We start from the raw sequence: 16,021 nt of genomic DNA, 5'->3' as shown, positions 1-16,021 counted from the left end.
GGCAACTGCTGGCTTGTAGGTATAAGTCATTGTGCGTAGGTTTGTGATACACACTGTGTCCAAATGTGCCATCTGCCTTTCTCTTCACCAGAACATCCAAGAATGGAAGTAGTCCATCCTTCTCCATTTCCATTGTGAACTGAATGTTCGGATGGCAAGAGTTCAGATGTAGCAGGAACTCATCTAACTTCTTTCTACCATGGGGTCAGATGACAAAGGTATCATCCACATACTGAAAAAAACACTTGGGCTGATATGTGGCTGAAGAGAGTGCCTCCTCTTCAAACCTTTCCATAAATAGGGTGGCCACCACTGGTGATAAGAGGGCTGCCCATAGCCACCCCTTCTGTTTGTTCATAAAATTGACCCCCATATAGGAAGTACGTCGAGGTGAGTACATGCCTGAATAGATCAAGGAGAGCCCAATCGAACTTCTCTCCAATAAGCTCAAGTGACTCCTTCAGTGGTACCCGCGTGAAGAGAGACACCACATCGAAACTAACCATGATGTCTGTGTCTGTGATGTATTGCTGGCCCAGTCGTTGCAGGAAATCCTCTGAGTTCCGGATGTGATGTGCATATTTACCCACATGTGGTGTCAACATCATCTTCAGGTATTTCGCAGTAGGGTAAGTTGCTGCGCCAATATTGCTGACAATAGGTCGCAGTGGAACCCCATCCTTATGAACCTTGGGGAGTCCATAAAGTCTAGGTGGTGTCCTGCTACACGTCAAATGCATGGGTGGCCATCAGGCACACACAGGGAGGAGAAGAAAAATAAAAAGGAAAGGAAGAAAGAAAGAATGGCCTCAAACGCTGCAGCGGAGGAAAAAGAGAGCAGAACAAGGAAAGAGCAGAACATGGTAGAAACTGAACAGGGAGAGAGCAAAACGAGGAAAGAGCAGTACAGGAAAAGAGGAGTGCAGGGAAAGAGCAGTACAGGGAAAGAGCAGTACAGGGAAAGGGGAGTACAAGAGAGAATATTCCTACAAGCAAACCAATGCAAATGAGCTTCAAGAGCCCATGGAGGCATGAGACATCTCTCCAATAGAGGGGAAAAGGACAGGAGAAGAGGAAACCAGCAGCACAGAAAAAGAAGAGGTGCTGTGAGGTCTGGGGCCCCATGGCCGCTTGATGAAATATGTGATGAGATAAAAGAAATTATTCAGATAGTGAAGGGAGACAAAAATTTAATAATCACGAGGGACTGGAATTCGATAGTAGGAAAAGGAAGAGAAGGAAATGTATTAGGTGAATATGGAATGGGGCTAAGAATTTTGCACAGAGCATAACTTAATCATAGCTAACACTTGGTTCAAGAATCATGAAAGAAGGTTGTATACATGGAAGAGGCCTGGAGATACGGGAAGGTTTCGGCTAGATTATATAATGGCAAGACAGAGATTTAGGAACCAGGTTTTAAATTTTTAAGGCATTTCCAGGGGCAGACGTGGACTCTGACCACAATCTATTGGTTATGAACTGTAGATTAAAAATGAAGAAACTGCAAAAAGTTGGGAAGTTAAGGAGATGGGACCTGGATAAACTGACAGAACCAGAGGTTGTAGAGTGTTTCAAGGAGAGCATTAGGGAATAATTGACAGGAATGGCGGAAAGAAATACAGTAGAAGAAGAATGGGTAGCTTTGAGGCATGAAATAGTGAAGGCAGCAGAGGATCAAGTGGGTAAAAAGATGAGGGCTTTATAAATCTTCAGGTAACAGAAGATATATTGAATTTAATTGTTGAAGGGAGAAAATATAAAAATGCAGTAAATGAAGCAGGCAAAAGAGGAATACAAACGTCTCAAAAATGAGATAGACAGAAACTGCAAAATGGCTAAGCAGGGATGGCTAGAGGACAAGTGTAAGGATGTAGATGCATATATCACTAGGGGTAAGATAGATACAGCCTACAGGAAAATTGAAGAGACCTTAGGAGAAAAGAGAACCACTTGTATGAATATCAAGAGCTCAGATGGAAACCCAGTTCTAAGCAAAGAAGCGAAAGCAGAAAGTTGGAAGGAGTATATAGAGGTTCTATACAACGGTGATGTACTTGAGGACAATATTATGGAAATGGAAGAGGATGTAGATGAAGATGAAATGGGAGATATGATACTGCGTGAAGAGTTTGACAGAGTACTGAAAAACCTGTCGCAACAAGGCCCTGGGAGTAGACAACATTCTATTAGAACTACTGACAGCCTTGAGAGAGCCAGCCCTGACAAAACTCTACCATCTGGTGAGCAAGATGTATGACACAGGCGAAATACCCTCAGACTTCAAGAAGAATATAGTAATTCCAATCCAAAAGAAAGCAAATGTTGACAGATATGAAAACTACCAGACTATCAGTTTAATAAGTCATAGCTGCAAAATACTAATGCGAATTCGTTACAGATGAATGGAAAAACTGGTAGAAGCTGACTTCGGGGAAGGTCAGTTTGCATTTTGTAGAAATGTTGGAACATGTGAGGTTGTACTGACTCTGCGATTTATCTTAGAAGATAGATTAAGGAAAGGCAAACCTACATTTCTAGCATTTCTAGACTTAGAGAAAGCTTTTGACAATGTTGTCTGGAATACTCTCTTTCAAATTCTGAAGGTGGCAGGGGTAAAATAAAGGGAGTGAAAGGCTATTTTCAATTTTTACAGAAACCAGATGGTAGTTATAAGAGTCAAGGGGCATGAAACGGAAGCAGTGGTTGGGAAGGGACTGAGACAGGTTTGTAACCTATCCCTGATGTTATTCACTCTGTATATTGAGCAAGCAGTAAAGGAAACAAAAGAAAAATTTGGGGTAGGTATTAAAATCCATAGAGAAGGAATAAAACCTTTGAGGTTTGCCAATGACATTGTAATTCTATCAGAGACAGCAAAGGACCTGGAAGAGCATTTGAACGGAGTGGACAGTGTCCTGAAAGGAGGATATAGGATGAACATCAACAAAAGCAAAACGAGGATAATGGAATGTAGTCGAATTAAGTCAGGCGATGCTGAGGGAATTAGATTAGGAAATGAGACACTTAAAGTAGTAGATGAGTTTTGCTATTTGGGGAGAAAATAACTGATGATGGTCGAAGTAGAGAGGATATAAAATGTAGACTGGCAATGGCAAGGAAAGCGTTTCTGAAGAGGAGGAATTTGTTAACATCGAGTATAGATTTAAGTGTCAGGAAGTCGTTTCTGAAAATATTTGTATGGAGTGTAGCCATGTATGGAAGTGAAACATGGTCGATAAATAGTTTGGACAAGAAGAGAATATAAGCTTTCGAAATGTGGTGCTACAGAAGAATGCTGAAGATTAGATTGGTTGATCACATAACTAATGAGGAGGTACTGAATAGAACTGGGGAGAAGAGAAGTTTGTGGCACAATCAAGGGATCACCAATTTAGTATTGGAGGGCAGCGTGGAGGGTAAAAACCATAGAGGGAGACCAAGAGATGAATGCACTAAGCAGATTCAGAAGGATGCAGGTTGCAGTAGGTACTGGGAGATGAAGAAGCTTGCACAGGACAGAGTAGCATGAAGAGCTACATCAAACCAGTCTCTGGACTGAAGATCACAACAACATTGCTGGAGTTGCCTTGGGGAGCATTGGTTAATGTCTTTCGAGAGAGCAATGTTGTGGTCAGTGATGACGATGAAATGACAGGCCTCCACTGACAGCTGTACGTACTTGGTTGCCTGGTACATGGCAAGGAGTTCTGCCATAAGTGCTTCAGTGTCCTTAAATGGCAGAGAGCTTGCACAAGAAGAAAGCAAGTGGCTGTCAGGTGTCACAGACATGCTGTTGCAGAAAGGCACCAGTAACTGAATGGCAGGTGTTGACCAAGATGGGAAGTGAGGTGATGGTGTGGGGATTGCGAGCAATGTAGCATCCATCGAATTGTGCTTGGCGGCAGGGAAGCTGTCTTCCATTTGTATGGCATCCGTGGCACTGGCTTGTTCTCCTTTGTTTTGGCACCACGGAGGGCGGCAGTGAGCAGCTTCTGCATTGCATTGGCATTCCTCAGATGACAGCGAAAGAAATTTAACATGTTGAGGAAGCAAAGGATTTCCTTGAATGTCTCAGACTGTGGGAAATTGAGAATGACTTGTCCCTTGTTGGGCAGGGGATGTGAGCCAGTTTCGGAGATGGCATGGCCTAGGAATACCACCTTGTTGACACTGAACACACACATTGCTGTGGTGGCAATGGAATCGGCATCTTGGAGGCATTCAAAAATACTGCGGAAGTGCTTGCATGTTTTTCAGGCATTGCAGAGAAAACAAGTGTGTTGTCCAAGCACGTGAAACACCAGGGCAAGTCTGTAAGAGGCATAATTGGCAACTGATCAAACATTTTCATTACAAATAGTTTAGTTTGTTTTTACTCCTGGCATCTGAAAACTACTTTCCCATCAAATTGTTTTTAACAAATTTGCGTATAAGTTGAGTACACAGTTATACAAAACTCTATACCTTACCTATTGGGAAGTCCGTGTCTGTGAAGTGGTGTGACTCATCAGACGTTACCCAGAGTATTCACCGTCTGACTGGGGATCTGGTGCAACCTGTGATGGTGGCTTGCGGGATTTACTGTAGCATATCTGAGGCACTGAGAGCAATAGTGGACTAACCCCAACTGAGATAATCAAGTAGAAAGATACTGGATTTAGCAGACATATTCTGTTCTTTACCCGGTCATTTTACGTTACAACTTTTAGCTTCTTCTTCTGTACTGCAGGGCTTGTAAGTGGATTATACAACCAAATTACATCTTGACCTTTAAAATTCCCGATTTTTATGTGGGTTAGTCCACTTTTACATTACACATAACCTGACTTTCAGCCGTTGCATTAGGTTTACAGCCTCTTTCACAAAAGGATTTCCATTTACTTTTGGATTCAAATGTATTTCAGATTGTGTACTTTGCAATCCGAGTATGAAAACATCGACATTGGAAAAGAAAGTAAATTACTATACATGAAACAAATGAATAAGCAAATACAATGAGGAATGAAATACAACATACTCATTGAAATAGCTACAAAATAGTGAGAATACAAATAGTTATTGTTCTTTATATACTATTGTAGAGGTATAGGATCTGTAGTTTGTTTGAACAGCTTTAAGAAACAATGTCATGAAATATTGCAATTACAATAACCACAAAGGTTTCCACAAACTGTTATTGCACATCATAATCTTCACTATCAAGCTACGATACAGCCAACATATCTGCAGGCTCTGCAACAGCTGTCCTCAGGTTCTTATAAAAATCATAGTGAATTGCTGGAATGACGTCCAGTAGACTCAGTATATCTTTCTTCTTCAGTTCACTCATTGCACTACATTCTGGATACAGCCGTTCTCACTACTTTGTAAGAGTTGATGTCCTCTTGGACACATCAACTTTATTTATTATGTCACATGTTTCAATGGAATATTTAAAAAGTATATCAAAGGCAGCTTTTCCACAAATCGTAGCCACTGGTTCATGAACCACTCTACTTGATCAACCACTATTTTACGGTTCATAATATTCCTTTTTAGCATTTTTGTTGAAAAAAGTCATCTTTACCCACGTGAACTAATTTGAAAGGTTTTTTCTTCCTAGCAGTGTCAATAATCTCATTCCAGTGTCATGGAATGTAAACATTTTTAAAATACTTCTTTTGTTTTTCAATCAAGCCAAAATCTTGATCACAAGGTAAATACAAATGACCACTGACTAAAAATTTGTGATAAGTTTCACTCACTATGTAAATAGGATTGGAAACTATGTACTGACTCATGAGAGTTTAATATTCCTATTTTGACCTCCGCACTGATCCGAGTACATAATTAACCAGGAAGATTTCACAAAATGGTTCATATAGTACAACAAACATGAGCCAATCTTCTGAGGACCTCTATATGCTATCGACTTGTTCCAAAGAAACACGTGAACATCATCATTCCCTACATTATGAATACCGAGAATATAGGTCCACATTTGCCTTTTGTAATAGCATATCCCTGTTGACAATGCAGGTGTATGCAAAGTTTTCATCAGGTCAAGTGTTATAACTGTAACATTATCATTTGCTTTAGCAAGCAAAGTATCATTCTGCAAGCCTTTACATGCTCACTGAGCTTTCCTCAAATGTTCATCTTTCAGCGAGATGAACAAACTGTCATTTGGTACGGCCATTATTTTGATCTGGAAAGAATCATATTTCTTACAAGAGTCCGAAATAGGTGGATGGAAAGATAAATTAAACTGTACAACGAAGGTTTTGGGAAATATACGATCAGATACTGGGTTCACTGTTTCTTTGCAGTATAATGAATACATAATACTGATACTTAAATCAGGTACCAAATACTTTCTACTCAATTTGTGTATGCCATAATGACTTTCATATGCTGGAAATTTGTCAATAAAACACTTCACTTCAGCTATTTTATCTGACAGTGTTTTGTTGGCAGATTCACATCGTCCTCATTGGTCAAGTGAAGCAGTTGCGCTAACACCTTTCTGCTTCAATATTCTGTCTATTCATCCTGCAGATACTGCCAATGTGTTCTGAAAAAATGGTTTGCACATCTGCACATCATTACCATGAATATCAAGCAGAAAGTATTGCCTGGTATTTTCCCGTCGAGAAAGGAACACAGTATATGCTCGTGATGTTTTACAAACACGGATACTGTTAAATAGAAAGGTCGATTGGAAATCAAAGTTTGCCCATCCATAATAATCATTAAATATTTTACACTGCCTGTCTGCACTTATCTTTAGGTGACTTCTTCATACAAGAAAATGGTCCCATTTGATATTCTTTTTGAGGTGTGATCTTCCCCTTCGGCTCGTCTCTGTGTTCTTACATTCTGTTTCCGATCTTTCTGATTCCTCAAACGTTTTTTGCCTTTCACACTGTTCACATTATCAGGGGATGATGAGGACACAGATGGTCCTGGTATTGAGGACAGTGGACTAATGAATCATAGTCCACTATTGCTCCATGAAAACGTGGCAAAAGTTCAGCGTAAAAAGTAGTAATAGGCCCCTCATCTATATTTACCATACAGAATTTAAATGTGTGATTTTGTAGGCTTTTTATACTTTACATAGGCATCATTTCATTCAGGTAACTTAACACGGCAACAAATGTGGGTTAGTCCACTCTCGCTCTCGGTGCCTCATTTATACCACACCCATACGATAATGTCAATGACTAATAGAGCTACAGGCACAGATGTAACACTTGAAATGACCATTCTGTTGGAATAATTCTCAGTGTGCCATTCATCAATGTGCGCGGCAGCAAACAGAATGATGAAGGAACACAGTTTTGTAACAACCGACAGGCAGCAAAGTTGTATTTCTATTTCTTACAGTTAGGTATTGTTACCAAAGTGTGAAGTGTTAGATACCTTTCTAAGACTTTAGTTTCTGACATGTTAGTGACGTACTTGGTCAATTAATTAGGATGCTGCTGACATCTTAAAGCAAAACATGAGAAAGCGAGACAGATCACTGCAACAAGTCAGTGAGGAGCGGTACCTCAGTATAATATATAGTGTGATAATCTTGGTACTGTCAGAGGGCTTAGTCCCGATTAACCCGGCTAGCTCCTCATCAATAGAAGAAAAAAAATACAGAATAGAGCTGACAACACGGCAATAGGGTAAGTGATAAAAGTGGAAGGGTCAAAGAATTAACTGCAGCACCACGCAGTAATGGGCACCCACTGGCAAGTCCAGCAGAATGGACTCGCATGCACCCTGCCCCCTCAATAGCATAAATAACCACATTGTCAGTATCAATCAAAGAAACTGTAGTAATCAACAGGTGCCTAGCTTCACGTCAATCAATAGATTATGCGTTTTGGCTTTTCCTTTGAGGTAAGGGCATACTGGCGTGGCCACAAAGTGGGTTCTTCGCAAGTCGATGTACCTTATTTTGGCATATGCGACAGAGTTTGTGGCATCACCATTAGTGACAATGATTCTGAATGTATGTTAGTGATGGTAACTGCTACCAGTTCTCATGGGCTAATCTTTTCGTACCTCCCATTCGGCAGGGGATTATTACTGTCCCTAAATTACTGAAGTAACATGCATTGAGGAGCGCACAATGTGCTTGGATTCATCACAAAAAGTATTCGTTGCGTGAAGTGCACTGTGTCTCATAGTGAGAGCAAATAATTATTTACAATATTTATATAATGAGGCATGTCCTCATATTTTGAATGTTTCCCTCAATTACTAGTTTTAAATGAACAAAGTTTCAGTAATATGTAGTATGTATATCTGTTACTTCCTAATACCTCAGTTTGAGTGTCCACTTAACTGCAGTGAACATTTTTATACGGCATAATAAAATGAAAATAAAAGTGCACTTCAAAGTGGTGAGGCAAGCTCAGAGAAAGCATAATGAAATACAGAGGCATGCAGGTGGAGCTCCAAAATCTTATGCTAAACATAATAAAGATTTTCAAGAATATTTTTTAGTGGGTAGAGCAGTGGTTGTTGCAATAACTTGTCTCTCGTCATTTCTGTAGTCATGTATTTCTGCTTATAGGTTGATATGTTTCACATGCAAGTATTGAGCAATGTGCGCCTAATGGTTCTCCCTGTACCTTACGGTGCGTCATAAATTCCAATATTACTTCCACTTTTTACAAAAACACGATCTTCTTAACAGTTTCGGCTTTCTCAAATGCATTGACAGTGTGCTGATATATTCATTAATGATCTTGTATCAGTATGTATTTTGTTTCTTTGTCCTGTATTCTTTATTACCCTAAGTCATCATTGTTGGCCTTTGTGGTGATCTATTCAACCTACCTGCAATACCATATTAATTGCTGCACCACTGCATTGAAGATCCTCGCAAATGGCGGCAGTTTATTTTCCAGTGACGAATTTATCTTGAAGTCTCAAAACAGCATGTCGGTGTGGTAAATCGTACAAAGTAGCTTGAAGTGTGTGTGTGTTTATATATAGAGGGAAACATTCCATGTGGGAAAAATATATCTAAAAACAAAGATGATGTAACTTTCCAAACGAAAGCATTGGTATGTTGATAGACACGCAAACAAACACACACACACACACACACACACACACACACACACAATTCAAGCTTTCGCAACCCATGGTTGCTTCATCAGGAAAGAGGGAAGGAGAGGGAAAGACGAAAGGATGTGGGTTTTAAGGGAGAGGGTAAGGAGTCATTCCAATCCCGGGAGCGGAAATACTTACCTTAGGGGGAAAAAAGGACAGGTATACACTCGCGCGCACACACACATATCCATCAGCACATATACAGACACAAGCAGACATATGTAAAGGCAAGCAGATTAACCAGAAAGTCCTATCTTTGTGGTATTTGACTTCATTCCAGAGAACTGTTTCCATTCCACCACTAATTGTAACAGGCATGATAGTTTTCAATGCCCATGTACGCGGTTCAGTTGGAGCTTGTAAGGTAGGCCTCCTTTCACAGGTTCCTCATGACAGACACACACTCACTGTCTGGACAGTGGTCTGTATCACTGAACAGCACAATGCATGTCCTATAATCTACCACACTGATAGCATGTTATGAAACCATTCCCCAGGATGATGGCAAAATCCCATGTGCGTTTCCTCACTACTTCCATATCGAAGGCACACTTTTTCGCTTCAGTGTTTAGGTCTATAGTACGGGTGCCTGCAGGAATGATCATCTCATCTCCCAGTCCATTTATATTGTAGTGTGGCGATTTTAGCACATGCTTGTCATTACCAGAAACAAAAAGAACACTAATCTGAGCTCTGGTATCCACAAGAATTTTGACAGTCTTCCCTCTGAGCTTCCCCTCTAAAACTAAATTTGCCACCTCAGTGGGTTCTCCCCTTTTTATGGGGTTTAAGTATTTCATTGGGGGCAAGGGTGGGTGGCAGAACCTGACCCACACTCATTTCCTCGAGGAGTAATGCTCCTGCTCAATTGATTATTTCTCTTGTTGCTTGCTGGTACGTTCCTCTTGGGGGAATTTGGCCATATATTTTGTGGACAATGATGCTGTTCGTGTCAGACAGTACGGCATTTCTTACAGCAGGAAGCTCAGCCATATTGGGCTTCCCGAATCTCTGGCAGTTCATGTCATTAAACACGTCATGCTTTGCTGGCGCGCGTGGGGACAATACAAATCTTCCCACTTCCTCAAGTAATAGACCAAGTCTGACTGCTTCATACAAGGAGGTGGGGAGGCTACCTCTACCTCACTCCCTATATGTGGATTTATTCCGTGTGTGACTACGTTGATTGCTCTCGCTCAGCTACTTCCACTAACACTTCATTACGTGTTTTGTCCCTTCCTAAGGTGTATGTGTGACAAAATACTGCCCTAATTCTGTCTGCAAATGCTTCAAAGTCCTCCCCACTTTTCTGTCTAAGGGTGGACAACCAATTACAGTAATAGCTAACCCCATGCTTGTCAGTGTAGCACTCAGCTAACCCCTTTCTCAAGAATTCAAAAGTGGGTCCTTCCTGCAATGCATCTACTGATTCAGCATAAGTTTGCACACTGCCCAAAAGCTTCGGCTTGGTGACGGCAAAAATTGGTCTGGCCATGTGCATGTACATCCCACACCCCTGGTGTTTTGCAAAAATGTTGTTACATTTTTGCCTGGACTTCAAGCAAAAGAAGGTACAAAAGTTACAGATGGAGGTGTACTGGCGATATCTGGTACTAATTTTTCTGTTTCAACTTTAGGGCCTCTTGAGGCGCCCGGAGTTGCCTCATTTTTCTTAAGAAATAGAAATAAATTTTTATCCGCGCTTCCTGATGTGCACGACTAGCCAAGTTTTGACAAAATCACAAAATTAAGGCTTTATTTCAAAATTGTAAAGTTGCATCACATACACGATTGTATCTCAGGTCAAGGAGATGAGTAACAACAGGTGAAATGTAGTTACACATTCACTAAGAATAAATCACATATACCACTGGAGGATGTATGCGCTAGTCGTAAGGCCTTATCACTTTGAAGAACTAAAGTTACATAACCAAAAAACTGTTGTTGTGCCTATCATGACTCAGCATCTCCACTATATGATGAGTAGCAACTTTCCTTTACAAAATATTGTAAAGTTACATAATTTTTATTTATTAGCAGGTGCATGTCTGCAATCCTTGTACGCACTGAAATCTGTAGCACACCACTAGAGGACTCTAAACAAAATGGAGCAGCCCACTGACAGAATATGCAGAATGCCGCCATCACAGAATGCCAAGCAAACATCGACAGTAGTGTAGATTTCCCCATGATTAAGCCACAACATAAATGAAACTAGAAATGTTCGTTGTTGTGTCCTAACAGAGGATAGAGGGATGACAGGAGTTACAGCTCACTCTGCAAATTCTGAGCTGTTAGGAGCAAATGGAGAAAGACAAACTTCCAGTGAAGGCAGGATGATTGCACGGATCAGTTCCACTGTCACAGCGTACCAACAACAGGCGTGGATTTTGAGACTGGATAGGATGCTCGCAGCAGGAGATTCAAGGATATTCAGGGGTCTGATTAACACTTTCTGTTTATAATCATGATTAATACTACAATCAAGGCTATTTCTGAACATTACAAAAAGCAAATGCTATAACTGGTTACACAACAGAAATTTGTATGAGTCCATGATGTGAGAGCTAACAGAAATAGCAATCACTGACAGTACTGTAAAGTATGATCTTTGAGACCAGCACTGCAGGTGAAAAGAACAGACTTGTCAGAACTTAATCGACGCTGGCGATGAGCGACATGCAGTTGGTGCTCCAACGAGCTCATGCGAACTATGTTTGCATACAAAAACATGAATTGTTGAAGGATTGTGGCGGCACACTATTTCTCCCTTTCTACAGCTGGATCACTAAACCAATGGCAGTTTACAGACTTTGCCCCATCTTATGAGTGTTTCTGTAACTCCAGGATGCCTCTGGCCAATCACATTCTGATTCCTCCCATTCTACTACTCTTTTGGGTAGGGATGCTTCTGGCCTTTACACTAAGAAACTCCACATTTGGTAGCAACAGTGTTCAGATGAAAGCTAAACATCATTGCCACTCCTGTTATGGCTAGTAACAAATGATTTGCGTCACTTGGCCTCTGCCACTTACCCTCTGCCATGCACCATATGGTGGCTTGCAGAGTATCCATGTAGATGTAGACATAGATGCAGCCCTTCGGCAGCTCTGGCTTCATGGTAAGCCAATCCTGTAGCTCTATTTTTTTCAAGTGACAGGGTGCTTATCTGCTGTTGCAGCAAACTAATGCGATCAGGCTCATTCAGGGTCACAGCTGCAGCATAGGGAGCCGATTCTGTCATCTCCGTTGGTTGGCGGGGACATTAAACAGGCACGGTTACAAAAGTGGTACTGAGACCGAACACACGTGCACACAGAAGGTCTCGCTCTGTTCTAGGCAATGAAAAGATCCCTCAGCAGAAGTCTGCCTGCAGTGACACTTACAGCACACGGAGGTGGCATTGGGAACAGGGCTAGCAATGGTGGCAGCCTTGATAACAGCACCCAGCGACAGCACATGATGCAACATAGCCTGTGGTGACTCTTCTATGGCTGGCGGCTTGTCTAGCACTAACAGCTAAGTGGCCCATGGCAGCAAACCGCTAGCCGTCGCTACGATTGCCAGCACATAGGATCGGCAGGAAAATATCAAATCAGATCGAACGGCAGGAAAATATCAAATCAGATCGAACGGCAGGAAAAATCCCTCTCCTGACACTAGTTTGGACATGTCAGGATGATATCTGGTGCTCAGGTGGGCATCTGGGGTGATTTTCCCCACACTTAAAATGAGAAATGACAGGATTCAGGATTCAGCTGGTTACACCATTACCGCTGCAGTGCCATCCCTGGTTACTCTGCCACTCTCACAGCAGTGTTATTTCACACATTCGCAGTGCTGTGCCCTAGACCTACCACAGCCTCCTCATGCAGTACCTCATATGTGCATTTTCAACAGACACTCATCTGTCAGACCCTCTGAACAGTCACCCAGAAATGCCACTGCACTCTTCCCTCTGCTGTCTCATGCTAGCAAACCAAGCCTACCACCTGCCCCCTGTGTATGCACTGCACACAGTCTTGAGGCTGATCTGGTCTGGTACCCCTCAAATCTTGTGCCAGACACTTACTCATTGCTCGTGCACACTGCTGGCACCACACCTGCCCTCGCTGTCACACAGTGGCCTGGCACTGCTGACATCCAGGTTAACCTGCCACCTCACATCCAATGTCCTGATGTCCAGTGCACCTACAGTATCAACACTGCTGCCCTTGGCCTCAAGACAGGTACAACATGCACCGTGAAGAACAAGCCATAGATGCCTATTGCAAAATAATATTAGGACATGCCCGCATTGTCTCTACACTTGCAGCACAGCATGGTGAGACTTTTCATTTTCCAGTAAGAGACTTTAACCTCATGGTGACATATCTGTTTTAGTGGTGATGAACCCTACCGTGTGCAGTTTTAATCTTTTTCTTGTCCCATGGTACTCAATGCATCACACAGCAAGACCTTTGTTTTTTCCTGCAAAACATCCATGCCTCGTGGAGCAAAGTTGTGTTAGTAATGACACATGCTCCATATGTGACATTATTTCTTTTCTGCAGCCCGCAATAGTAAAACATTAATCCAGTCCTCCATGTAGTGGCTTGGTTATCTCAGTAAAGAAGTCTGCTTTTTCTCTAACCTCCATAGTGTTACTATTACTGCCATTGTCTACCATGCATGCCCCCATGTGTTGACTTCTAGCTAATTTTGTGTGGATTGTTTAAAATGGGGGAGGAGTGGGAGAGGAGGACTAATTCCCTTCAATGCTATCCTCATGATCTGTGTAGTTAAGTCAAGATCCCCATTCCCTGTGGCACCCAACATTCCATTGCTGCTGCATGGTGGTCACTGTAACATCCCCAGAGTTTATAGTTACAGAGAACTTGCAGTGCTTACTGGCCCCCAGCTCAGGAAACCCAGTTGCATCAAACCTGTGCCTGGCAAACGCTGGGTGCCCTAAGATTTAGATGACTTGGAGTGGCACGTGTGGCTTATCAAAAATACCATGGATGTGGCAAGCACTAACCCCTGTTGGAACTGCTGGACAGTTTTAATGAAAAAAAATTTCTCTTTTAAACTGTAATTACATTGCAAATTGATCAAGGGCACTTCCAAGTGAAATGAGCAATGGCCTCAAAAAACAGCTTAGCAAATGTTCTACCTTCCTGGATGTTGAACCCCAGCACTATGACGGCTCCATCCATACTTCTGTTTGTATCAACACACAAACAATCAATAGCACCTGCATTTTGACAGGTGTCAACACTTCACATTGCTCCCATGTGATCTGGCCAATCACGGACAGTGCTTCTGCAATGACAAGGATTCCCTTGGCCTGTAAGCTGAAGGTCTCAAGGCCTTCACAAACAGACACTAGTCACCCAGACCTAGTTCTTAGATGGATTTCCAATGACACACACACACACACACACACACACACACACACACACACACACACACACACCCCTAATCCTCGCACCTGCGCTGCCATCAGCATGAATCATATCTTTAACCAGGACTATAATTATCTATCATCATGCCCAGAAATGAGCTACATCCTACCCACAATCCTGCCACTGTCCACACAATCTATGCAATATCCTGATTCATTCCTCTGCCACACCCACTCCTAACCCCCTGCCAAATGGGTCATAACCCTGGGGAAGACTATGGTGCATAGTTCTATCACAGGCTTATCCTATCCCATCAGAGAAAGGGCCACCTGTAAATGCAGCCTTGTGAGTTGCCAGATTTGCTGCTATTTCTACGTAGCATTTTATGTGGACATGACCACCAATCATTACCAAACTGTGGCCAAGAACAGAGTTGACTGCCCAGTAGCGGCATATGCTGCTGAACACAATATGCTCCAGTTCAATAGCTTCTTCCCAACATGAGGCATCTGTATCCTGCCCCCAGCACCAGATTTTTCTGGGAGTTACCTTTGCAATAGATCCTTCAATCCCGTAATACTCCTGGCCTCAATCTCCGCTAAGCCACTGCACCCACACGTTCTATTTAACAGTCCCCCTTCCTCTGTGCCTGGGTTTTGCAGTCCTATCGTTTTCACCTGCTGCCTCCCCTTCCCATGTACCTGCACCATACACCTGCTTTCTCCATCTGAGCTGTCCATCACCATTTCCCTTCCCTCTCTCCCACACTCTGTATCTTTTCTCCTGTCTCCCAACCACTCCCCCCAGTAAACTTGCAGAACTGTTGTACTTTAATAACATTGTTATTGTTATTACTATTTATTGCCTTGGCAAAATCTCTATTGTGTAAACAAGGAGTGACTGACTGAAAAATAATGGTGAATTGTATGTTTCATTTAAGCAAAGTAAAGAAATAGCCAAATCTGCACTGCTTGAAATAATGTCTGCTATTTATGATGTAGATGATGATGTTCATCATCAGTATTATGTGCTGCAGTGGCAGCAATCTCACATCCACCACTGGGTAAAATAGCCTACGTTGCTACACGACTAACTTGGTTCCTGGCACCCACTGCAGGTTGCCTATCTAACAGCTTCCAGGGAGAACAAAAATTGGTATTCAATATCTGTAATCAGAAGTTTAAAGCTGTTTTATACACGGGAGTTCAATTCTTTAAAAAAAAACTGGATGTTTACTGATCTTTTAGATTTTTGCACAAATTACAGTCTTCAACTATGTACATCCATGTTCTTGCAATCTTCTAATGCCACCTAAACAGGTTGCACTAGATCACAGGCTCAGTATGAAACAACAAACTCACTTAAATCCATGTACCATCTGATCTGACTACATCTACCATCAATCTCCATATCATTTTCATTACAGCCCATCTTCATGTCATTTTCATTACAGTCGTGCTTAAGTCTCCCAATCCAGTCTGTCATCTGATTCATTTCTTTGTTTTCCTGCCTCTTTAAGATGTTCACAATG

The sequence above is a fragment of the Schistocerca cancellata genome, chromosome 8, assembly GCF_023864275.1.
Source record: "Schistocerca cancellata isolate TAMUIC-IGC-003103 chromosome 8, iqSchCanc2.1, whole genome shotgun sequence".
Lineage (NCBI taxonomy): Eukaryota > Metazoa > Arthropoda > Insecta > Orthoptera > Acrididae > Schistocerca > Schistocerca cancellata.
The sequence above is the reverse complement of the archived record's forward strand: the minus strand, read 5'-3'. Positions refer to the sequence as shown.